The sequence below is a fragment of the Rattus norvegicus genome, chromosome 20, assembly GCF_036323735.1.
Source record: "Rattus norvegicus strain BN/NHsdMcwi chromosome 20, GRCr8, whole genome shotgun sequence".
Lineage (NCBI taxonomy): Eukaryota > Metazoa > Chordata > Mammalia > Rodentia > Muridae > Rattus > Rattus norvegicus.
The window spans coordinates 29,425,399-29,449,134 of NC_086038.1; the positions used below are offsets into that span (position 1 = coordinate 29,425,399).

The 23,736-nt window shown below is 51.4% G+C and overlaps 1 long non-coding RNA gene across 2 annotated transcripts in view; it reads left to right on the forward strand.

The window, feature by feature from the left end:
- The first annotated feature begins 884 nt into the window (after positions 1-884).
- Positions 885-23,736, forward strand: part of LOC102555625 (uncharacterized) — a 28,385-nt gene continuing 5,533 nt past the window's right edge. Inside the window, exons 1-9 of one of the 2 annotated variants that reach the window (XR_010060842.1) lie at positions 885-1,259; positions 4,104-4,310; positions 5,820-6,850; positions 8,930-9,915; positions 10,155-10,404; positions 13,128-13,215; positions 14,154-14,203; positions 14,307-14,456; positions 14,911-16,442. This is a non-coding gene — a long non-coding RNA (uncharacterized LOC102555625). Of the gene's footprint in view, positions 1,260-4,103; positions 4,311-5,819; positions 6,851-8,929; positions 9,916-10,154; positions 10,405-13,127; positions 14,457-14,910; positions 16,443-23,736 lie in introns of both variants that reach the window. The other variant, XR_010060843.1, reaches the window with a different exon arrangement.

Genomic DNA, 23,736 nt, shown 5'->3' on the forward strand with positions numbered 1-23,736 from the left:
GAGAACAGCTCCCTCCAAAGATAACCTGTGACCTGGCAAGAGGAGCCGAGGAGAGATGCTGTGTGTTCAAGTTTTTGGAAGGAGCTATTGGCTACTGGGGGCCCTGACTTCAGACAGCTGTCCTGGACCCCTGTTCCCAACAGCTGCCTCCTGTATCTGCATCCTCCCCTGATTACAACAGTGTCCCACCATATGTACCTGCCTATCACCAGGCCCTTTGTCACATGTGTCCCCAGCTAGACAGGCACCTCACCAGAACAGCGGTCCATTTTTACAGAGTAAGAGGCTGAAGAGGAAGTGCCTAGCAGGAGGCTTAGGCACGATGATATGTCAGCAGCTGAAATAAGCAAGCTGTTACTCCTGCATCGCCTGCCACCATAGTCTCAGCCCCAGCATGAGTGACAGCTTCTCTGGACATTACCTCCGGCTGCTATGAGAGGTTCGAAGGAGGTGTCACCAGGCCCCAGCATGTCCATGTAAGATGTTGGCACCTGGGAGATCATCACAACCCGTGATGCTCCCATATTACAGAGGGGTAAGCTGAGGCATGGAGTAGGAAAAGCACTTACCCTTGGAGGCGCACCTGGACATAGCAGAGTGGAGACAGTCAGTTGTAGAGAGTCCATACTGCCACATGCCCCCCTCCAGATACTTCAAGTGCTTAGAAAAGTGGCCTTGACCTTTGAGGTCCATGCAAGTCAGACAGAGTGGTCACCCGGTCTCCTGTCTGAGTCCTGAAATCCAGAGGCAGCTTTTGAACGTGGTCACTTTGTCACCTGTCCCTTGTCACCCTAAGGAAGGGGGCTTTCGATCAGTAGGGGACTCACTGATGTGGCTTTCAAAAGAAGAGACCAGGTCTCTCTGGGAACACAGAAGAACTCAGCTCTGAAGCCGTGTGTGACCCCACCACAGAGCGACAGCTCTTCTCAGAACATGCCCGTCCGCCCGCACACACGCACATGCACATGCACACGATATTAAAGTCATATTTTTGGTTGCTGGGAAGGCGCGGTTGTCACTTCCCCTGCCCTAGGCAACCTGCTGGTCCAGCTCCCCTTTCACTTCCCCGCCCCACTGTGGAGCACCAGCCACCATTCGCTTGTATTTATATAGATAAATCGGCCGGGCTAATTAAAGTGCTCTTGCTGCAGTGAGAGAATTAATAAAAGAACTTGGAATGGAGCCGACCTAAAGCTGGGGCGCTGGGAGTCAGAGCTGAACCCTTGGCAGCAAAGGAGGCCAGAGGAGCCAGCAGACACGTGAGCACCCCCCTCCAGTCCCCTGAGGGGAGGCTAGGGGACAAGGGACCGAGGCTCTGGCAGGATGTATCCAGTCAGATTGCTGATGGAGGTCATGGCACTTCTTACCCTCATCCTAAGCCCTGGAAGGGGGAGGGGTGTTGATTGACAGTTTGCTGAGAAGGGGTCGTCTTGTGGTGGTGGGATGTATTCAGGACAGCTAAGAAGACTATTTACAGATGACCCCTTACTGCTGGGCCAGCCTTTGTGAGTTATTTTTTAAGCAATCTGTGCCTCAGTTTACCCGTGCTGAGGCTTGGGTAAAACAAAGAAGGATCATGGGAAGGTGGTAGAGGATGGAGGAGGCTTTGGGTGGGTCCTGTAAGAGGACCAGGGCCCTGCGTCACATTTTGGCTCTCCAATGGCCTTGGGGCCTGAGGCCTCTCTTCTCTCTCTGGCTAAATGCTGCAACCGTGCAGTTGGTTTGAGGTGCAGATCTGATGCCCAAAGGGTCTTTGGTTATCACAGAGGGGCCCCGTGGAAACAATCCAAGGCACAACCTCATCCAGAGTGGCCTCTTTCTCGGGCTCTGTCTGCAGCTCAGAAATGTTTTTAGGGTCTCAGCCCTGTGCCTGGTGAGGCAAGGAAAGAAGAAGCCACAGGACCCAGACTAAGGGCATCCTAGAGTGTTAGACACAGAAAACCCAGCAGATCTCAGAGGCAGCCAGCTAGCCTATTCTTAGCCCTGTGACCATTGTCACATGGGAAAGAGCACCTGAGAGGGAGGGAGGGAAGAGCAGCTGGACTTAACCCTGTGTTGGTCAGGGTACGTCTTGGAATCCGAGAAGACTTCACTGTGCCTGGGTGATGGGGTGTGGCTACTGGTGGAGGTCAAGACTTCAGTCGGGCAGGTCACCTTTAAAGGGGACTCATAGCAGGTGCCCATTAGACAGATGCCATCCCCAAGGTCTGGGAAGGACTTCTCAGGGAGATAGGAGGTTCTGTTACGGGGAATGGGGGAGGCCTGAGCATCCTACCAGCCTTTGCTCTAAGATATACTAGGACCCTAGACAAGAATTAGGAGCCCCTGTCAATCCAGCACAAATACACATTACGTAGCACAGCCCTTGTCTGGCCCTTGATTATAAACCCCACGGGCTGTGAGTCCCGGCATTTGGGAGGCATAGATACCACCACTTGGACCCAGGACAAGGCATGTCCCCTTTAATATAACCTGTGAGCATACCTAGCTGGGAGAAAGGGACAAGTCACAGGCAGGGAAGGGTAGGGTTAGGCTAACTTGATTGTGCTGGGTGGGGCAATGCCAGGCGAGAGGATAAAGCCACAGACCTTAAGAGCTGTGGGGTGATCTCCCTCTTACCCTTCTTTGTCCTAGACAACACATGATAGAAGAGGACATGTGAGAGAGCTCGTGGTTGATATCTGCTTGGGAGGAGCGAGTCCCCATCCCCTGATCCCCTGTGGGCCTCCTGACTGCTTCCCTACCCCTTCCCACCCCCCACCTCCATCATCTGAGTTTTGGCTCTTGTCAGTCAGTCTCCTCCCTCTAAATGGAAGCTTCTTCTCAGTGGGACCTCAGCGTCAGTCCACGGGCCAGGCAGTACCCTGCCAGTGTGCTAAAGCTCAATTGTCCTGCTTCCCTCAGGCCCGGTCTTCTGCTCACTCATTTCCTTGGTCATTAATCATGCTGGTCTCCAGTGGTGACTTATTTCCCTCCCCAGCTCTTTTGCCTACAGAAACACTTTGCTTTGTTGAGGGGGAAAAAAAACCCAAATGCTTCCTGGAGCTAGCTCTCCTTTCCTCCCTCCCCTCCCTGACCTCAGAGAAGGGGCCAGGATCAGCTCTGAGACAAAGGAAGAGGTCCTGAGCCGAAAGGAGGGCAGCCTCAGTGCCCCACCACCCACCACCACCACTACAGAAATCAAAACAATTCCAGGGTCTCATGAACGATGAAAGAATCTTGGGAGTTCTAGCTGGGGGTGGCCAGAGCATCGTCTACACGGGAGCTTCTGGGTCCACCCCACCCACCTCTGCCCACCAGCTCGGATGTTGTATAAGCTAATGAGTTCTGGCTCCTCCAACAGAATAGAACTTGTCATCTGGCCTTTCCTGGGCAGATATCAAAGTGCAGGAAGTGACTCATTGCCAAGCCACCAGGGAAGAAGCAATGTGGGAGGGGCTCCCTAAGGGACAGGCTCTGGGGAGGAGGGACCATCAGTAACAATGGCTAGCCTGCAGCTATTCATTCCCAGAGTCAAGACCCAACCTGGCATCCCACTGCAGCCCAGGTTAGCCCCAGGAAACAGAAACAGAAACAGCTCCCAGAGGCAGGCTAAATTTCACACAGCAGCCAAGATCAATGAAGTCCTCTAGATCTGGGTGCAAGCTAGCCCATGGGTGCAAGCTAGCCCAGGAGCAGTGATGGCTCTGAGACTTGGGACTTCCATCTAAAGAGTGGGGTAACAGTGTTCCTGGCTTCCAGCAGGGTGCTACAAATAGAGCACTCAGCAGTGCCTGGCACCTAGGATGCGCCCCATAAATACTCGGTATTATTTATTATTGCTATTATCGGAGGCTCCTGCGTTAACTCTGGAAGCAAGCAATTGAGGGAGACAGCATGCTAAGGGTGGCCTTGAATTGACTGTTTTTTCAGAAGTAAATTATGTGCTAAATCTGGTCTTCTGTCACCGCCAGTAAGTGTGACACAGAAACCCCTCATGGCCACAGGAGCCGGCACAGAGCCCAGAACCAGAACTGAAAGCTGAGTAGTGAATCCTAGGCCACTAGGGCCCCAGGCATTGGGTGTCACAGCTGCAAAGACAAAACTCCACCCTGTACTCCTAGAGTCCTCAGCTCAGCAAGTCCCCAAGCTGGTCTTTGATGGGACAGGATATTCAACAGAAGCCCTAGTACCAGCTCAAGTACAGCTGCAGGTTCAGCCCTGACCTGGGATTCTGCAAGCACCCCTGACTGTTCTGACCCAGAGCGGCCCCTCCCGCCCTGCATCTGAGACCCAGGCCTCCTGGACTCCAGCGCTCAGTTGGGACCGAGGTAAACTAGATACAGAGGCTGTCTGAAGTTGGACGATTGCTGTAGCTGTACATTGAGTTGAGGTGCAGATCTGATGTCCGAAGGGTCTTTGTCACAGAGAGGCCTCAAAGCCTCTATGGAAAGAGTCCAAGCCATAGCCTCATCCAGAGTGACCTCTCTTCTTGGGCTCTATCTGAAACTCAGGTATCAAAGTCCCATAGTGACTAGCAAACAGTAGTCTATCTGTCCCTGCCCAGAGCACAGAGGTACGACATGGGCAACAGTGCCATGGGAAGACCTTCTTCTGTAGCCCTTCCTGGTGGTGATGGTAGGGGCTCCTGGAGCAATGGAGAAGTCTGAATGCTGGCTTTAGCCCTGAACTGGGATCAGTCACATTCATGACCCTGACTCCTCCAGAGGGGAGACACAGCCAAAGCTGATGTAAGGTCCTTTCTAATAGAAGCAGCAGAGAGAGAAGCAGAAACTTCAAAGGCTGGAGCAGGCATGGCCTTGAGAAGGGTAGGTATCCATGGCCTGCTATGAGTAAGGCACGACCCTACCCACTCAGCATTGCCTTTCTTTCTTGTAGACAGAGCTAGCTCTTTCCTTCTTCAGCATAACCTCGTCATGGGGGTGACTATGGCTTTGCCATTTTACCAGTGGGCCTTTATCGGCTGAAAGAGACTTTGGATATTCCAAGCAGTCAGATGTAAGAGAAGGGATATTCCATTCGATCGGACAGGTTGTTTACTGAACAGAGGTGCTTGGCTGGGGAACAACCAGGAAATGAATCCAGCCTCACTGTACTATCAACCCTGGGTTTTCCAGAATAGGACTGAATCTGCCCAGAACATGATGACACCCTGTGGACCAGTGGTGCCTCGAGAGGGCTTTCCTATAGGGCTGCTGTCAGCCTCAGTCTCTTAATAATGCTCCTCCTTGCTCAAACCTATCCCTCAAGGGACATGGGACCAGTGAGCGGCTGAGAGAATCTATAGACCACAATCGTGCTTGGAGTGCCAGGAAGATAAGCTTTGGGACAAGGGACGTGGAGTGCTTCCTCCATAATACCAGTGGGGATGGAGAGGGCTCAGGGTGTCTAGTCGGGAGGGAGGAATCTGTGTGACAGACAACTACTTGGCTTTGAATCTGTCCCCTCTTGTTGGCCTGACTTCTCAGGTCACCCAGTGTCTGCCCTGGCGATTGGTCCTCACTGCCTTCAATGGTTCCAACAGACATGGAAAAATGGTTCCTGCTCTGCTCCCCCCACCCGATCACAGACCCACAAAGCCTTCAATGCAGGGCTGTGAATGCACAGCTCGGGTCAAGGACTGGCTCCATCCATACACTTGTCAATCAATCCCTGCCCAGGATCCCTTCCAGACCTCGGTTACTAAGCGTGGTCTTGCCTGGGCAGCAGGGCCAGCCCCTCTGGAGTGCAGCCTGGAGTCATACACATGCGCCTGCAGGTCCCCCTACCCCCACTTCATCTCTGAAGGAGCCCAGATAAAACAGAGCTAATCCACACAGGGAGAAGGGCTCTGTGCCTGCGGGGACCCAGGCACAAATTGGGATGTCCTGCTGCATTACTTCCGCTGAGCTGGGCATCAACCTCCCACCTCCAGCACCCAGGCAAGTGGGGATAGTCAAGGGGGTGGGATGGCGGTGGGGGAAGGGACCAAGCAGCCACCAGGCCTCCATCAAAGGCGATGGAGAGAGGGCAGCCCAGCAGAGAGGATTTTTAATGACCCCAAATCCTGGTACCTCATTATGACTCTGATAAGGTGATGGGGCTGTCACTTCCAGATGCAGCCAAGGGCTCCCTGGAGAAATTTTCCTGCATTCCTGCTAATCTTCTTATAAACATTGTTATTTATTTTCCCTTATTTTATCCGACATGTGTCAAGCAGCCCCTGCTAAGCCTGTGACATCTCCAGGGAGACCAGAGGAGGTTGGCCTGTCAGTGCCATAGTCCTGCCCCCTTTCCAGGCCTATTCTCTAGCCGACATGTTGTCGGGCCTGAATGGGTAATTTTCTGATGTCTCTAAGAGTTTGGGCTGGGCCAGAACTGGGCAACTGGGATCCGGGTGTTAAGTTAGCAGGTCGCAGGCCATGTCAACTGGGGCTGGTTCCAAAGGAAATGTGTGTGCGTCATGGGCAGTGTAGTGTATTAACGAGCTCTCTTGAAGCCTCAGGCTTGCCCTGGGTGTCCTTGGCTAATACCCAGAGTGGCCATCGATGTGTGTGGCTCTGACTGAGGCTGCCCTATCTCAGGCCCCATAGTAAGCTATGTAAGTAAGTTAAGTAAGTAACAGTGTCCTGTTCTTCCTCAGCAAGGAAAGCAAAGGCCAGGGGGTGAGACGTATACCTAGGCTTGGCAGCCCAGGCTGCAAAGGGGCTGATGCTTACCTAGGCTTTGACACTGGGGCTCGATGCAAGGTCAATGTCATGGTCCCTTCACAGTTCCCAGGGACCACCTCCACCAACCATTCATGAACCAGGATGGAGTAAAGCCCAAGGTCTTCTTCCTACCTCAGTCCACAAAAACAGGCTAAGAGAAGGTAAGTGGATTTCTCTGGGTCACATTGCCAGCACAAGAATCTAGACCATCTGTTCTAGCCTCTGGAAGGCTTAGGGACAGTTCTTAGAGAGTGGCGCTTAGTTCCAGCCAGACTTATGCACTTTTGTGCTGCTATTACAGAGCCTGGGGTGATGCTGGGAGGCCTCAGAACTTCCATAAGACATGGAACAGTCTAGAAAAGTGGTTCTCAACCTGCAGGTCATGACCCTTTGGCACACCCCTATCTCCATAAATATTCACATTTCATAAAAGTAGGCAAAATCACAGTTAAGAAATAGCAACGAAAATAATTTTATGGTTGGGGGTCACCAAAAGATGAAGAACTGTGTAGTACAGGATGGAAACATTAGGAAGGGTGGGGGTCCCAGTCTCCCCTTAACGTTCCTGCTACACACATACATCCGCTTTGGAACCAGGCCGGGTGGCAACAGTCTGTGATGAATTCACTATGACCCCAGCATGACCCCAGCAGCAATCTGGTTGGCTCACGGTGGGGCTCTAGTCTTACTGTTAGTGAGGCCGATGTTAGTAAGCACAGTAGTTCCCTGTCTTGTTGCTGTGTCAAAAGACCTGGCAACTCCAGCAGGCAAGGCATGATCTTGACCCACAACTGCAGAGGTTAGGCCGTCCCAGCAGGAAAGGCATGGTGGTGGGAGTGTGCCATGGTTGGGCACAATCAGGAAGCTGAGAGAGGGAAGTGATGCTGTTCAGGCTGCTTCCCCTTTTCATTCATGACCCTATCCGTGTAGTAGTGTTACTCATGTCCAGGGTAGATCCTCCAGCCTCAACAAACCTCATGTGGAAACTCCCAAACACATGCCAGTAGGGTATGTAATACCCAGAATTACCCTGTAAGCTTCACCTGTCCAAGAAGCAGGTAACCTTCTGGAATGCTGGGAGTTGTAGTTCTTGATAACAAAAGCCACATGGGAAAGTATGGTGGCCTATAGATTTGTCTTTGTAACCACCACCACCATCACCACCACCACGCATCTCAGGGCCATTTTGCTGAGAAATTCCAGGGAGCGGTCCTGACCAAGGTCCTTCTCTTAGTCAGTATTTAATATTTAATAAAGCTATGGACCAATTTAATAAAAAATTGCCACCAAATGGGGGGATTGGGTTTTCTCCAGTGATTAATCTCAGTATTAGTCATTTATTTCCTAGGTGATTCTGACAGAATTAGTTATCCCTGTGACTCATGCTCACTTAGTATTAGGGAGCCTCCTCACAAAGGAGCTTGGTACTCCATTCTACAGATGAAACAACTGAGGCCTTTAGAGAGATGCTGTGCACCCATAGTCACAAGGCATCAGTGACAGAGCAGCCTGGATGCCATGACCACAGATCCCACACAGACAGAGCAATAAGAAATTGCTGTAATTTCTGGCCTTCACCTGTTTTCATTCTCCCCAGTTCAAAAGTGGGGACCCTGCCAAGGAAAAGGTGCCTGTTGCCTAGCTTTGTGACAACACCCATGTTTTTGACACACTCTCTCCAGGCTCGAGAGCTTCTGCGGCTGCTTAGAAGTAAAGGAAAATGTCAAGAATATTAAATTCATAATTGAGTAAGACCTGGGGAAAACCGTTAAATCAGTTCCGTATTTCCCGAGTGGTTCATTGACATTTTGAAGACATGTCAAATCTTTGACCTAAACTTTCTCTGTGTGTAAATGAAGAGAGAGATGTCTAGCTGGGCATGGTGGTATATGTCTCCAATCCCAGCACTTGGGGAAGCTGAGGCAGGAGCATTGCCTGGAGTTCAAGGTCGGCCTGGGCTGCAGAGTGAGCATATGGGGTACACTGTACCAAGGCCAGCTGGGAGAAGCATTGTAGTGCCAGCCATAGAGACTGCCACTCTGCAACGCCATGATTTTAGGAGGGTCATCCCAGGCTGAGACTCTGCAACCCAGGTGAGCTCTCACAGATGTGTGCAGTTGCAAGGGTCAAGGAATCTGGTCACTTGACTGTGCCTGGTACCAATTCACTTGCAGATACAGAGGGCTAGCATAAAACTGACATCTGAGGCTGACCTCGAACTCGGGATCCTCTTGTTGCAGCTTCCTGGGTGCTGGGACTCCAGGTGTGTGCAGACCCCACTCATGAGAATGGCTTTGAGCAGAGCCTGTGGAAGGCACCAAATACAGCCACCAAAGCTCCCAAGGAGTTTATAGTCACCATGGAGATACCAACACAAGTCCACGGTTTCAGGAGGTGAAGTGTGAGCCTGCACTGTATGTATCTGGTCTTAGCAGCTAGCTTCCAAGAAAGGAGAGTGAAGAGGAACTCCATAGTCCCACCATGGAAGAATCTGGAAGATGTCATCACGCAGGTCCTCATGGCAAGTCCTATCCATGGTGGATCCATGATGTGACAGCAATCCCTGGGGGGTGGGGTCTCTGTCTGGAAATATTATATAACTCGTATCACTCACGGTGTGCTGCTTTTCAGACTGCGTTCTTTCCCTCATTGATATTTATTTAAGTTTCCTCTCTGAGTTAGCTTTTAAAGGTAAATGGTTTAGTATTCTTCTGTCCTTCACCAAAGTTTATCAATTCCCCTACTAAAGGTCATATTGATTGCCTAAAAGGTTTGGCAGTTTCCCTCCCCCCACCTCTCTCTCTGCATCTTTGTTTTTAAAGAATTATTTATTTATTTCGTGTGTATCTATCCTCAAACACACCAGAAGAGGGCATCAGATCCCGTTACAGATGATTGTGAGCCACCATGTGGTTGCTGGGAATTGAACTCATGACCTCTGGAAGAGCAGTCAGCGCTCCTAGTTGCTGAGCCATCTTTGTATATAGACAGATAAATGCTTGTCTTGTAGAGTTAAAATACGAAGCCGGGTAGTTGCTGGGGAAAGAGAGTGAAAAGCCTGCTAATCTGTCTTCTATAGCAGAGGCCCCAGGGGGTGGGTTGTTGTTTGTTTGTTTGCTTCCTTTTGTTTGTTTGTTTCCATGCCTACAATCAGCCAATGAGTGGTCCTGTTGCTCCAGCCCTCCACAGCACTGGCTGCTATTAGAGTTCCTGATCATTTGCAAAGGTATGTCTCTAGATGTTGGCTTCCATGGCAGTCCCCTCAGGGCCTGTGCTCAGAATGTCTTTGTACATCCAGTCTATCTCTTGACTTCTCTAGTTTAGGACTTTTGCCTGTTTCCAACTGTGGGAGTTGCTTCCTTTGGTGTTCCCAGAATTCCTCCTGTATTAGGGCAGGAGTGCTCTCCCAGACACTCCCTTACATTTATAGTTTCCCCACCTGTGGCTTGTCCATTCTCTTGGCAGCATCAATGGCAGAGGTAAAGAATAAATCCTATCGGTCCATTTCCACCATGAGATGTGTTTAGAGCTCACTGGAGAATCACAAAGAAGCAGGAGGCGGTAGCTTCCTGTCTTCCCTCGCTGGAGGATGGAGCTTGCTCATTGACGCCGTCTCAATTCATCCTGGGGTTTGCAAAGTTCCAGTCAGTCTGCTGTGTTGCTGAGCCCATGTATCAGAAAGAGAGGGAATCTCAGGCTCCAGGATGTACTTTAGGTAAGTTTTTGTGTTTGCTGGGGCCTATACAAAACACTGAGAAGACTGAAGCACTGCCAATGAGGAATTCAGAGAGTAAGAAATGGGATCTGGGCTGTAAACAAAACAAAACAAAACAAACAAGTGAACCCCACTGTTTTGCACCAGATCAGTGTGCCAGCCTCTTTCTCTTTTCTCTTGGTTGATTCTTGATTTTTCCAGGTTGTAAAACAAACTGCTTTGCTTTGGCTACAGTGAGTCTCCAGTGCTCTTATTATGAAGTGAGGATCATTGTTTCACACAACAGAGCTTTTCATTTGAAGTCCAGTTTATCACTTTTTTTTTTCTGCCACGAATCCTGCCTTGGGTGACAGGTCTAAAATGTCTTTCTTGCTCAAAAGGTCGTATGAGTTTTCTTTCTTGGACCGTAGGCTACCTCCAAACTTGCTGTGAAGGCAGTCATGGCCTTGAACACTCTCTCTCTCTCTCTCCCTCCCTCCCCCCCCACACCTCCACACCTCCACACCTCCACACCTCCACACCTCCTGGCTATGAGGATTACATGCACATACCACTCTGCTCTAAGGATTGATCCCAGGGCCTCATGCTTTCTAGGCAGCCCCCTACCCACAGGGCTACATCCCCGGTCCTATTTTGGTTTACTGAGGCAGGTTCTTATATAGCCCAGGCTGGCTTTGAACTCACTGCAGAGCTAAGGATGACTCTACTTTCTTGTGTCTCTGCTTCCCAAATGTTAGATTGTGGCTTTATGCCATGATGGGGATCAGTGTGAGGACTTGATAATCTAGGCAGGCATTATCAGCGGAGCCGGATCCCCAGCCCTCCCTCCAGTTACTCTGTGTGGGGCCTGTAACGTCTCCCTTCAGTTTGTGTGCACTGTGTCCTTCCTTTCAGCACCTTTTGTTGAGAAAGTGGTATTTGCTCTAGTCTCAGACATTCATTCTGGGTCTCTCTCAAGGACATCCCGCAGAGAACCCCAAATGCCAGCTCACCTGAAGCAACATTCTGGCATGGAAGGGCCCTGCCCTGGCCAGAAGTTTCGATAGGCAGACCACGAATGGTGAGGACACATGAACCAGGCAAATACTCAGGAAGAAGGACAGGGCTGTGTGCCGGGGGCTGGAAGCAAGTGGTTCTCTGCAGGGAAACCAAAGAGTGGCTAGTACCCAGAGTAGTAGGATGAAGCCTGATGCGTACCCCCTTCTGACCATTGCAATGACAGGCTTCTAGTGATGAGCTCAAGGCAGGGGTGGGCAGTGTGCAATCAGATCTCAGCTATTCACTACTCACACCCAGCTTCTCCAGCGTGTGGGCGACGCTTATCAGACCACACCAGGCCTGGCCAATTAGACTCTCTTGTTGTTACAGTCCCTTACAAGGTTGATTTGGGGCTTCTAGGTCTCCAGTGGCCTTGGGGAGGGAGCCCAGGGGCAAGCAGCGCCCCTGCCCGGCTTCCTTATGGCCATGGCTGGCCAGCACCATGGACAGGGCCCGGGTGCCAGGCCTATGTGGGGCAGGACCCTGAGACTCCCAGCATTCACTTCACTGGCTCACAGCATCAGCACCATCAGACAGGCCCCATGTTGCCCCATCTTCAGCCTCACCTCTCCTTTCTGTAGAGGTCCAGTGAGGAAACTGCACTACAGTGTCCTCCTGTGCAAAGTGGGCTTAGACACACCTTTCACACCGACCACTGTGAGGTGATGCAGGAACTCAGCAAACACACAGTTGCAGGTCATGCAGTGCTGGATAGATGGGACTCCCAGCAGCACAACTGGTGGCCCATCCTGTAGTGTGACCAGAAAAGCCCTGTCCCCACTCACGTAAGGCTCTACCCACAACCTGGTGGAAAAATGAGGGTGGGGGAGGCATGCCAGAAAGCTTACGCTTGTGGGTCTGCCTCTAGCAGTCATATTGCTCTGCATCACTCTCACCCAAGAAAGGGCACCAAGCCCAGAGAGGGCTGGCAACAAAGGCAAAATCACACAGCAATTCACTGACTCCCGGCGTAGATGCTTCTCAAAAGAGAGAGTCCTCTCTATGGCCAAAGTCCGTCCTTGTCTCTGATGCTTTGTAACCACAGAGTAAGACGTGCTCTTGTGCATCTGGGCTGGACACAGTGTTTCTGGGGTATGCCGTTCATTTTCTTTCTGCCTTGTTGAGGATCGAATGCTTGGCTAAAACATAATAAATTCTGATAATTGAAAGGACAGGCACTGTATGGGCCTTTGTGCACAGAGCCCCCAACTCTGTGATATCCTGTACCCGTACCCATGGAGGAAACACTCACAAGCAAATTCACAGACAAACACAGTTACCACCACTTTCATGTGCTCAACCAGCAATGACCCATGTCGCCTAGCCTGGGACACCCCCAAGGCAGCCATTGCTCTCCGTCCCTTCTCACTGTGGCAATGCTGAAAGACTTATCAATTGGCTTTGCACTTCCTTCCCAACAGCATGACCCATTGCACTCTCCGGGCCCTCTCAAGCTACCACCAGCTCTCACTTCTCCTGTGCAGTAAACCAGTGGTGGCTGACCCAGCAGCTGGTCTACTGAATGCCCGACCCACCCACCCACATGACTCCCACAGTCCCCATCTCAGGCGGAGTCTCTGAGCAGGAAGAGGCTGTGGCATTGCTGCACCTGACACCCAGAGGGCCTGGGCACAGGAACCTATTTAAGCCCCAGTGTGAGACAGATGAATGTGTGTATCTTGCAGGGGTTGGGAGTATGCTGACTGGGAGAGTGCTTACCCAGCATGCACTGAGCCCTGGGCGTGGTCCTCAGCAGTAAATACAGGAGGTGTGGTGAGTATGCCTGTCACACTAGCACTCAGGAAAATGGAAGCAGATAAATCAGGTCAAGATTATCTTTGGCTGCATAGGGAAGCTGAGGCCAGCCTGGGCTACATGAGGTCTGTTTTTTGGGGGTTTTTTGTTTGTTTATTTTTGTTTCTTAAAGAAGAAAGCAGAGAAAGGCCTTCCTACTGACGAAGCATTTGCCACATAGGCCCCTTTCAGCACCTTCTTTTTCACTTCCCACTTCCTTCTTGGCACTCAGCTGTTCTAGGTAGAATGAGGGTTGGAGAGAGAAAGCCAGGTTCTGATGAGCAATGGGGGTTTCTCTTCCTCCCTGCCTTCTTGGCAGGGTTATTGAGTATCCAGTGAGTACAGGGCCTGGAGCTGATGTGGGGATCAGAAAAGATATCTCCTCATGCTAGAGGCAACACAGAGCAGGCCACAAGGGAGGTCTCCAAGGGAGGAGGATTTAGGTTGCGACTTGGAGGAACCGGGGAGGTGGCTCAGTAGTAGAAGCTCTGAGGCAAGCAGCAGGCACGAGGACCAGAGTTTGGATTCCCAGAGCCCATGTAAACGAAGGATGAGCCTATCTGTCCTGATATTCAGAAAGTAGAGACAGGAAATGCCCCAGAGAAAGATGCAGGCTAGGCAAGGCTGTACCAGTGAGCCCTGGGTTCACGTGAGAGGCCCCACCTTGACAGAAAAAATGGAGAGTAACAGAGGGAGAGGCCCAATATCCTTAGCCCTCCACATGCAAGTGTCGAAGGGCTGACAGGGCCTTCTGCAGCCTTGGCCATCTCTGCAAGGACATCCGAGGTGATCAGCTGGGAAGGAACCTACATCATGGCCCTCCATAGCTATCTCAGGAAGAAGGAAATCTTCAAGAAGAACAGGGGCAAACCTTGGTGAGTCAGCTCTGCACTCAGTGCTTCCTCGTATCCCCCCAGGATCCTGCGCATTGCCTTCTGAGCCCATTCTCTCTTGTGTTAAACAGTGGGTAAGCATGTTCTCCTAAATCTCCCTGGGTCTTCTATCCATCTGTGACACCCTGTACACCAATGTGACTGTGGCAGACTCCCCAAGAGAGTCTCTCATTCCAGTATCTTGACAGATGAAGCTTGGAGAGGCTGAGGGACAAGTCCAAGGGGCTGCAGGAAAGGAACGGTCCTGGTCCAGATGAGAAGGAGAGCAGGCCAAGGAGGCAGCACCATCAACAGGCGGCCCAGCCCCCTGACTCCACTTTGTGGAAGGTAAAGGTGAAAGAGAGAAAGAAGAGGGGAGAAGGAAAGATGGAGGAGAGGGAGAGGAAGGAAGAGAGGGGGGATGGGTAGGGAAGTATGAAGGGAGAAGAGAAGATGGCAGGAGGGAGGATAAAGAGTGGTGGAGAGGAGGAGGGGAAGGAGAGTGGGAGAGAGAAGAGGGAACATCACAGGTAATCTGAGTAAGGGTAGGGGGGCTCACCTACCACTCCCAATCTGACTGACCAAAATCCCACTCTGAGAAAGAACAATTTGGGAACCTTCCCTTTTGATAGATGCTTGCCCAATTCACGAAACTTTTCTCCCTGGACTTTTTATACTATGTCATTTACAAAGGAATTTACATCAACAAATCCCTTCCCCAGGAACTACCTCAGAGCCAGTGGCTCAGGAGCCTCCCTGTACTGGAAGGGTCTGGGCCCAAATTACTTCCCTGTATTTACAGATCAGAAGGCTGAGGTTCAGAGCCATCATAATTTGTTGAAGGTCACACAGCAAATGGACAGAGAGCAGCTGGTCAGAATGAGGCCTCTGAGCTTCAGCTGATGTCTTCCACCCCCCAGAAATGAGGTGCAGGGGGTCACCTGGTTCTCAAGATAAGGAGTAGCTGCCAGGCACAGTGGCTCACAGCCATAAGCCCAACAGGTCTCAGGCCAGCCTGGACTGCACATCAGGACCTTGGCTCAAAATAACAGAGGAAATGAAAAAAATACAGACTTGCCTAGCAGAGTCCTGTTCAGTATGGGTTATAGTTGGACCCAGAGAACTTACTAAGCAAAGAGCAATTGTTGGTGACAATGGGTTAATCCATAGACAATGTCTGTGCTTGTCCCAGGCTCAGGGGGACAGACTGGCCCTGCCTGAGCCCCTTCCAGCACAAGATCATGATTCCCAGAATACCAAGAGAATGGATGGCCATCAGCCTCAGTGAAGCTCTCTAAGTCTCCTTGTCTTCTATCAGCTCCCACCGTGATGCAAGCCAGGGAAGGTGTGGGGCAATTTATTGCTTTATCAATATTTAATATCTCCAGGGAGGTGACATCAGCAAAATTGCCTGGCCTTACAGAACCATCTAGATAGACAGTGGGACAGGCCCTTCATCTCTCTGAATGCCCAGTCCTCCCCACATGGGGGACAGATAAGATTTATAGACGCCTGTAAGAGGTATAATGTTGTAGAGGTTGGCCTCTTGAGCTAGTCAGGGGACCTGCTACCCAGGACCCCCACAATCCCTCCCCCCTCTGCTTGTCACTTGGTCTAGTAGCATGCAAGCCAGGTGGCTATGCCACAGGATTGAGGTCTAGGTCCTTGGCTGTTCTGGGACATCAGTGAAGGGAGGCAGGGTGTCGGTAGTGCTGTGTGCTGATCAACCCTTTAGATGGAGGACACCAGGGATAGTAGCCCTGGATCCCTAGCCTCTACTCTCCCTGGGGCTCAGCTTCCCCTTCTGGAGAATATTCTGAGACACAGGCGATGCTTCTCACTAGCTCTGGAGGGCAGACACCAGGCCACCTAAGGTGGCCAGCCCTCTGCTCTGCCCAGGAGAATAAGGGAGGCCCAGAGGCATGATGGAAACAAGTCGTTGGAAGCTGGAGTGAGGGAAAAGAAATGCAGAGAGGGAGCCTTGTGTTGTTTGTGTCTCTGGGGTCTCAGAGTTCCCATTGCTATTATCTGGGGACACTGTGGTGGTTTGAATATGCTTAGCCCAGCGAGTGGCACTATTAGCAGGTGTGGCCTTGTTGTAGTGGGTGTGGCCTTGTTGTGGTGGGTGTGGCCTTGTTGGAGGAGGCGTGGCCTTATTGAAGGAAATATGTCACTGTGAGGTTGGGCTTTGAGACCCTCCTTCTAGCCACATGGGAGACAATCTTCTGTTTGCCTTCAGAACAAGAAGTAAAACCCTCAGCCCCTCCTGCACCATGCCTGTCTAGATGCTGCCATGCTCCTGCCTTGATGATAATGGACTGAACCTCTGAACCTGTAAGCCAGCCCCAATTACATGAGTCCTTATAAGAGTTGCTTTGGTCATGGTGTCTCTTTACAGCAATGGAGACCCTGACTAGGATAGACGTTGAGGCTCAGGAAGGCTGAGGTGTCTAAGCTGGTACATTGTGAGTCTTGAATCAGAATCCAAGGCGGTTTGACTCTGTGTTCTTACACTGCACCCGCCTTCCTGGTCTGGGCGAAATGGGGAAACTGAGGCAATGGCAGAGGCACTCGTGAGGCTGTCTGAGAGAATATCTGAGAGCATCCATTTGGCCGAGAGTGTTCCCCGTGAGATTCTTGTCCGTCCTGGCGTACCCAACTTGCTGAGCATGGTGTGACCCCACCGTTAGGAACAAGGTCTCCCCCGTGGCCCTCAGGACTCCACCCCATGCCAGCCATGAGGCCTGGCAGTCGGGAGGTCTCAAGCTGCCCAGGATGTGGCTCCTTCTTGTGGACAAAGACCACCGCCTGGTGCTGTTTCAGCAACCAAAGATGTCCACCAGGCTGGCTGAGCAAGCTTCTGTTTCTGGCCTCAGTTTTACATCTCTGAGGAGAAGAATGGGGCTTGACCAAGCTCTCTAGGGCAAGCTTTCCTGGTAGACACAGGATAAACTTTGCCCCAGAGAAGATGCAGGCAACAGTAGATTCCCAAGAAAGCCAGGGGAGACAATGCAGCATGTGACAGACTGCTCCCCAGGGTGCTGGGGACACCCAGACAAGAGAGGGCTCCCAGTCCAGGCTGAAGGACCAGGTAAGCTGATGTGCCGGGAACTGCTGGAGAAGGAGATACAATAACTTGGGGATTTGTTTGATTCAATTAGACCAGGAGGGACAGGGGAGGAGAAGCTGGCCTGGGAGTGAATTGTGGAGGACAGCAGGGCTATCTGAGTGGCAGGGTTGGGGGTGGGTGTGGGGTATTATTCCTGGCAATCAGGATCCCAAGGTTAGAGCATCAGACAAGGAGGCCGGCAGAGGGCAGAAATGGAGTTCCAGGCAAAAAGAAATACACAAAGGATTTGAGGTCAAGTTCTAGGGGAGAGGGTGGGTGTGGTAGACAAAAGGAACGAGGTAATATCTGTAGGCAGAGAGGATTGTTTTCATTTCCTGGGTCATTATACAAGTTACTGCACTGTGCCAGCTTCCTCCCATAGCTCCTGAGGCCAAGCATCTAAAATCCAGGCATAAGCTGGGTCTGCCTCTCTAGCAGGGAACCTCTCCTTGCTTCCTCCAGCCATGTGTGGTTGCAGCTGAGCCTATAGGTCCCTTGCTTCCCAGACACGCCATGCCAACCTGTCTCCAGCATCCTTGGCTTTCTCCCACGTGTCCCCTCCAGACCAAATTTCTTCTTTGTACCAAGACATCTGTTATGGGAGGGGCACACTTGACCTACCATGACCTTATCTTGACTCATTAACAGCTTCAGAGACCTCGTTTTCAAATGAAGTGGGCCTGGGGTGTGGATTTGAAGGGACACTCTTGGCCCCTTGGCAGCAGGACTGGCCGCGGGGTAGGAGGCAGACAGTCTTGCCTGAGCCTGTTTGGAGAGCATGCTGCTGTCCTGTGGGGTTCCCCACACCGCAGGGCAGGGGAGTGGAGTGGAGCCACTGAGATCCTGATGGGCCTGCTTTCACCGGGAGTCTCCCTTCTGTGCACACAGCTCGTGGTCCCGAAGGAAGGAGTGCACCAAAGAGTCTAGAGAAGTCAGCAGTTGCCTGGAGAATAGGCAGTGAGGGCCAACCAGATCTAGGGGATCCAATTCAAATCCTGGACCTTTCGGCTTCCCATGGCACACTGAGGAAATAAGAGTCTTCACCACCACCACCCCAACACACACACTCTGAGCTTTACCCCCTCCGAGGCACAAGTGTTGGGCCCCGTTAACCTCCACAGGCTCTTGTAAGAGTGGAAAGTTACTCTCTGAGACAGAAGCCTCAACCCATGGTAGGTTAGGTTCCCCCCGAAACTGGACCCCAGAAATGACTACTCCCAGTAGGAAGCTGGGCACTTTCACCCTTCCTGTGAGCAGAGTCTCACCGTCAGCCACACGACTTACAGCCACGCTGCCTACTTCGTTATTAGAAAAAAAAAAAAAAGTGAGACTTTCTGTGCAGTTTGGGTGACACGGCTATTTGCTTCTCCTAGCAACCTTGAGAGACATGAGAAACGCCGTCCCCGATCAACGTGATGTTAAATACAGTCAGGCCAGGCTCACCCATACAGTGAGCCTTTCTCAAGGCAGAGCGCAGAGCCGCACTGCAGCCGTGTGACATCCACACCCCTATTCCCAAGGCAGACTCAGAATCAGGTGACTGGAGTGGTTCTGTCACCTGTCCACACAGGTGGCTGAGCTCCACTCTCCACTGGAGGTGCCTCTGTTCTGCTACTGGCAGATTCTAGTCTACGTAGACAGGACCAGGGCCAACTGGCCAAATTCTCAAAGAGAGAGGCTAGAAAACACACACACACACACACACACACACACACACACACACACACACACACACACACACACACCCCTACACACAACTCACATGGATTTCCCCCACTCTTCCTCTTCCCACCAGATTCCCTCAGCTTCCAACCACCCTCCCTCAGCCCTCTTTGGCCTAGGGAACCAGGAGACATGTTTTCCACACCCCCAGAATGGCTTCTGCTGATGGGGAGAGGAAGGGAAACCTGGCTCACAGTACCAGGGCTCTCTGTCCCCTAAGCTCCTCCTCACTATCCCTTGGCTCTTGGGTTCCAGGCTTGGCCCCGGCCCAATCCATCAGCTGCAATCTCAGGCTTTGAAGATGGAGACTTCCCAGACAGACAAAGGGGAGCTGGGGGGTGGGGGAGCCCTGCGGGCGCCAGCCCAGGTGTGCAGCGGATTATCTTGAGGGCCTAATCAAACCGCCTTGTCCTTCGCTCCAGCAGTGAATGACTGTAGAGGTCCCTCCCACCGCTTCCCCACCGCAGACTGACTGCCAGCACGGTGACAGACACCTGCTAAGCCGAGGACCCCATCCATCCCCTGCCTGTTCTCTTTTTGTACTGTCACAAAGAGGGACAAAGGCAGGCCCACCTGGTGAGGAAGGGGGAGGACTCAGAGTTACTGGTTTCTCAGCTGTGATCAGGCCCTCCCCTGGGTGAGAGTTAGGGGATGTGGAAAAAAAAATGCCGGTGAAGGCCAGGATTTCATAATGAGTATGGGAGCCAAAGAGAGACAAACAGACAGATGGACGTCGGACAGCAGACCAGAGTGAGCAGCAGGGTAAGGGAAGACCCAGCCTGACAGATGCCAGCCTCAGTCAGGGTTCTAAGTCAGACATCTAAGACCAGGGCCGTGTGGTTGCTGGGAACAATATCATGTTCTCCAATGATTTAAGATCTCCTTCGATCCGGGGCTACCAGACTTTATGTGACTCTCTCTCTCTCTCTCTCTCTCTCTCTCTCTCTCTCTCTCTCTCTCTCTCTCTGTGTGTGTGTGTGTGTGTGTGTGTGTGTGTGTGTGTATGCGCGCGTGCATGTGTACATGTGTGTGAAGGGGAGGAGTCAATGTCAGTTTTACCAATTAGACTGGGCTGGCTGGCCTGTGAGCCCAAGGTTCTCAGTCTCCCCCACCCTTGCATTACAAATGCACGTCACCACCTGAGGGTTTTACTTGGATTCTGAGGACTGAGTTCGAATCTACTTTACTGAGCACACTTCCTCGGCCCCCAGCCTCACGTTTTGCAGAAGCATGTAGAAAACAAAAGTCAAGAAGGAGCCGGTTCTATCTCCCCCAACCCCCCCTACCCCCTACCCCCCACAGTGATGCCAAAACAGACCAGCCGGTCCAGCCAGACATTTCTCTCAGGTAGCTGCCTTGGTGGCCCCGTAGGGTGGTCACATGGACGGAGTTGAGCAGTTGGGACAGACAATCAAAACCTAGGCCAATCACAGGTCAGCTCTCATCTCTCCTCCATATTTTTCCCCCTCGCCCTTCCAAACTATTCCTGGGATAAGGGTGGTGACTCGTGCTCATAATCCTACCACTGGAGATGCAGAGGCAGGAGGATCAGAAATCCAAGGTCATCTTTAGTTATAATCACGGGCTACATGGGACCCTTTTCACCTAAATAGACAATAACCGATTAACCCCAAGCCAGCCTCGTGGTGGGTCCGATGAGGGGACACAGGATGAGAGCTGTATACATGCAGCTGGTGGCCTTAGTGACCCTCAGCTTTTCCCTGGGGGCTGGGAGAGAAGGGGGTGTGGGGGGAGGTTAACTGGACCTCAGACCTGTCTGGAGAAGCACAGCAGACAGAGGGTAGGTCCCTGGGTGGGAAGTGATGGGAGCCGAGGCCTGGCCTGCCAGGCTCCTCAGCAGCAGGCCATTAAGATGAGCCATGGCCACCCCAGGACCATCCTTCAGAACCAGGGATGTTTGAGAGGGGAGGGCCCATTATTCATAGCTAAAGGAAGACTCATTCTGTGCACCAAGCCTTGGCTGGTATTGAACACACCATCACCATTCTCTTAATAAATGGCTTCTGGAGGGTTTAATTAACTTCTTAGCATCCTTGTGCAAGCAACCCAGCCCCCCACTTCTGGGATAAACCTGAGTCAGCCACATAGAGGGCCAGTGGCAGCCTTCCTCAGAGACGACTACTGTCCCTGTCGTATGTAAGTGTCTCTCTGGGGTCTTGGCCATCGGTACACAGCCTGTGCAGGAAGGCCTGGCAATATGGGTGGCTTGCTCAAGATTGCATGGCAAACAGAAACTCTATAGGCTTAGAATCCAAGCCCTGAGTGAGTAGGACCATTCTGGAGGCTTAACCTCTCTCGGGTCATGGTTGTATTGAATATGCATTTGGCAGACATGGGTTTACTCCTTCGGATTCAGGGCAAAGCCGACCTGAGAATCAGTCATTTCTCCTCTTCCTGTGTGACCATTGTCACCACCAACATCAGCACCACCACCACCACCTCACCACCACCATCATCATCATCATCATTGCAAGCGTTTACCTAGTTCTTTTGGAATCAGACCCTGGGTCATGTTACCTCATCTTGGTCTTGCATGACTCTCTGAAGCTAGTATAGCTAGACCCCTATATCCATTTTTCCCAAAATGAAAGTTGCAACTTCCCAAACACCATCACTGACTGAAGATCTGGGCCATTCTGTCTCTCTAGAGAAATTTGTGCCACTAGACCTAACCATTGAACAAGAAGGAAAAACTGAGGGCTTCCACTCACTCACTCACTCACTCACTCACTCACTCACTCACTCACTCAGGGAGTAGAGTCAGATTCATGTCTCCTGAGGCCTTGCTAAACGGGGACCCTCTGGGCCATATCTATAGGCCATCACCTCCTCCAGTTTGCCCCAGTTTCTCGGGTCAGCCCCCACCTTCATGAAGCAGCTAAAATGCAGCGTTTGGGACTGGACAGACCAAACAGACTGCTACCAACTACGTGTTCCTTGGACAAGCCACCCATCAGCTTTCAAGAGCCTGCACTTCTTCATGTGGCAAATTAACATGGTGACTCCTGGGACACTTAGCCCAGCAGCTGACGTATCAGCACTTATTCAGCAAGAGTCATTAGGACAAAGGATCCACCTAGCCAGGAAGTGCACCTCTTGCCTTACACCTAGCTGCTGTAGGTGACCTCTCTCACCCTGGAGGGCTTGTCCGATACCTCTGCACAGGTAAAATTGGGACAAAGAGGCCTGAAGGACACTAGATGCCAGAACAGAGCCGTTGGGCCCGAGGGGAGCACAGGCTGCAGGCTAATTAATTGTGTGGGGCTGACAGCAGCCAGGGCCCATGTTTCTTGCTGGTAAGCCCAGAGCAAGCCTGGAATAATGGACTCTAATGTGCTGTTCTTCTCCAGGGACCTGTCTTCCATCCCCGACAAAACTAATTAATGACAGCAGTAGATAAACCAAGCCAGCCTGCCCCTGCCCAGAGCAGCTAGGATTCTTAGAGTTAAGCCTCTTGCTGGCTGGGCTAGGGAAGACTGTGTCGGAGGGGCTGAGGGAAAGACCCGAGCTGTTGAGTGAGACCAGATAGAAGGAATGAGGCCTCCTGATCCACTGGAGCTGGTGATGGGTAACAACATTGGGTTCATATATATTCCTGAGCTTAGAGATGCATCATTCAGACTGTAAGCCAGGGATGGCCCTGTTTCCTCTTGAGGTGTCAAATATGGACAGGGATCTGGGGAGATCACTCAGTAGGCAAGGTGTTTGCTGTGCAAGCATATAGACCTAAGTTCAAATCCCCAGCAACCACATAGAAGCAAGGCTTGCGGGAGCTCTGGGTGGGGTGAGTGTGGGGATAGACAGATCTCTGGAGATCCTTGGCTGGCCAACTTAACCAACTGATGAGCTCAAAGTCAATGAGAGACCCTGTCTGGAAAAATAAGGTGGCAGGCATTTTGGTGCACGCTTTTAATCCTAGCACTTAGGAGGCAGAGGCCAGTGGATTTCTATAGTTTAAGGCCAGCCTGGTCTACTTAGTGAGTTCCAGGCTAGTCATGGGTACATAGTGATACCCTGTCTCAAATATGATATAATATAATATGATATAATATAATTAATATAATATAATATGTAATAGTGGAAGGCAATAGGGGAGACCACCTGACATTGACCTCCAGTCTCTGCACACACATGAACATACCCATACAAAGGTTCACAACTCACCCAGTGAACAGAGCCAGACACATCCAAGGAGGGATGTCCCTCCCATGGCTATGGGTTAGTTAATATCCTCATACCAAAGCACTCACTCTCAACCCCTGACACCCATGAGAATCCCCTGAGGGCTGAGGAACTCCAGACTAAGGGCTCTGCTCCAGTGTGGTAGAGTCAGAGGAGGGTTTACTCCTCCTGCAAGTTTCCAGAGAGAAAGAGGCTGACGGTGGGCCTGTCCTCACTCAGAACACAGCTCTAGACAGAGACTCAGAGCCTGGGGTTCTCATCCAGTGGTGGAGGTAGGATTCGCGCAGTGCCTAAGTCAGTCGTGGATAGGAGAGGGGCTCTGCCGTGGTCTGTCTAAAGACAGTAGGCCAATCCCCTGGATTAACCACCAGGTCCATGGAGGTTTGACCATACTGTATAAAACACCATATAGACAGGCAGACAGACAGACAGACAGACAGATTTGTAATATAGATATATCAAATATATGATAAATAGATATAGATAGGTAGGTAATAGAGATAGATATGTAGATATAGATTTGTGGTATATATTTGTAACTCACTGATTCCAATTAGTGCTTCCTGTTGGCCTGTTGCCTGATGTCATTGGCTT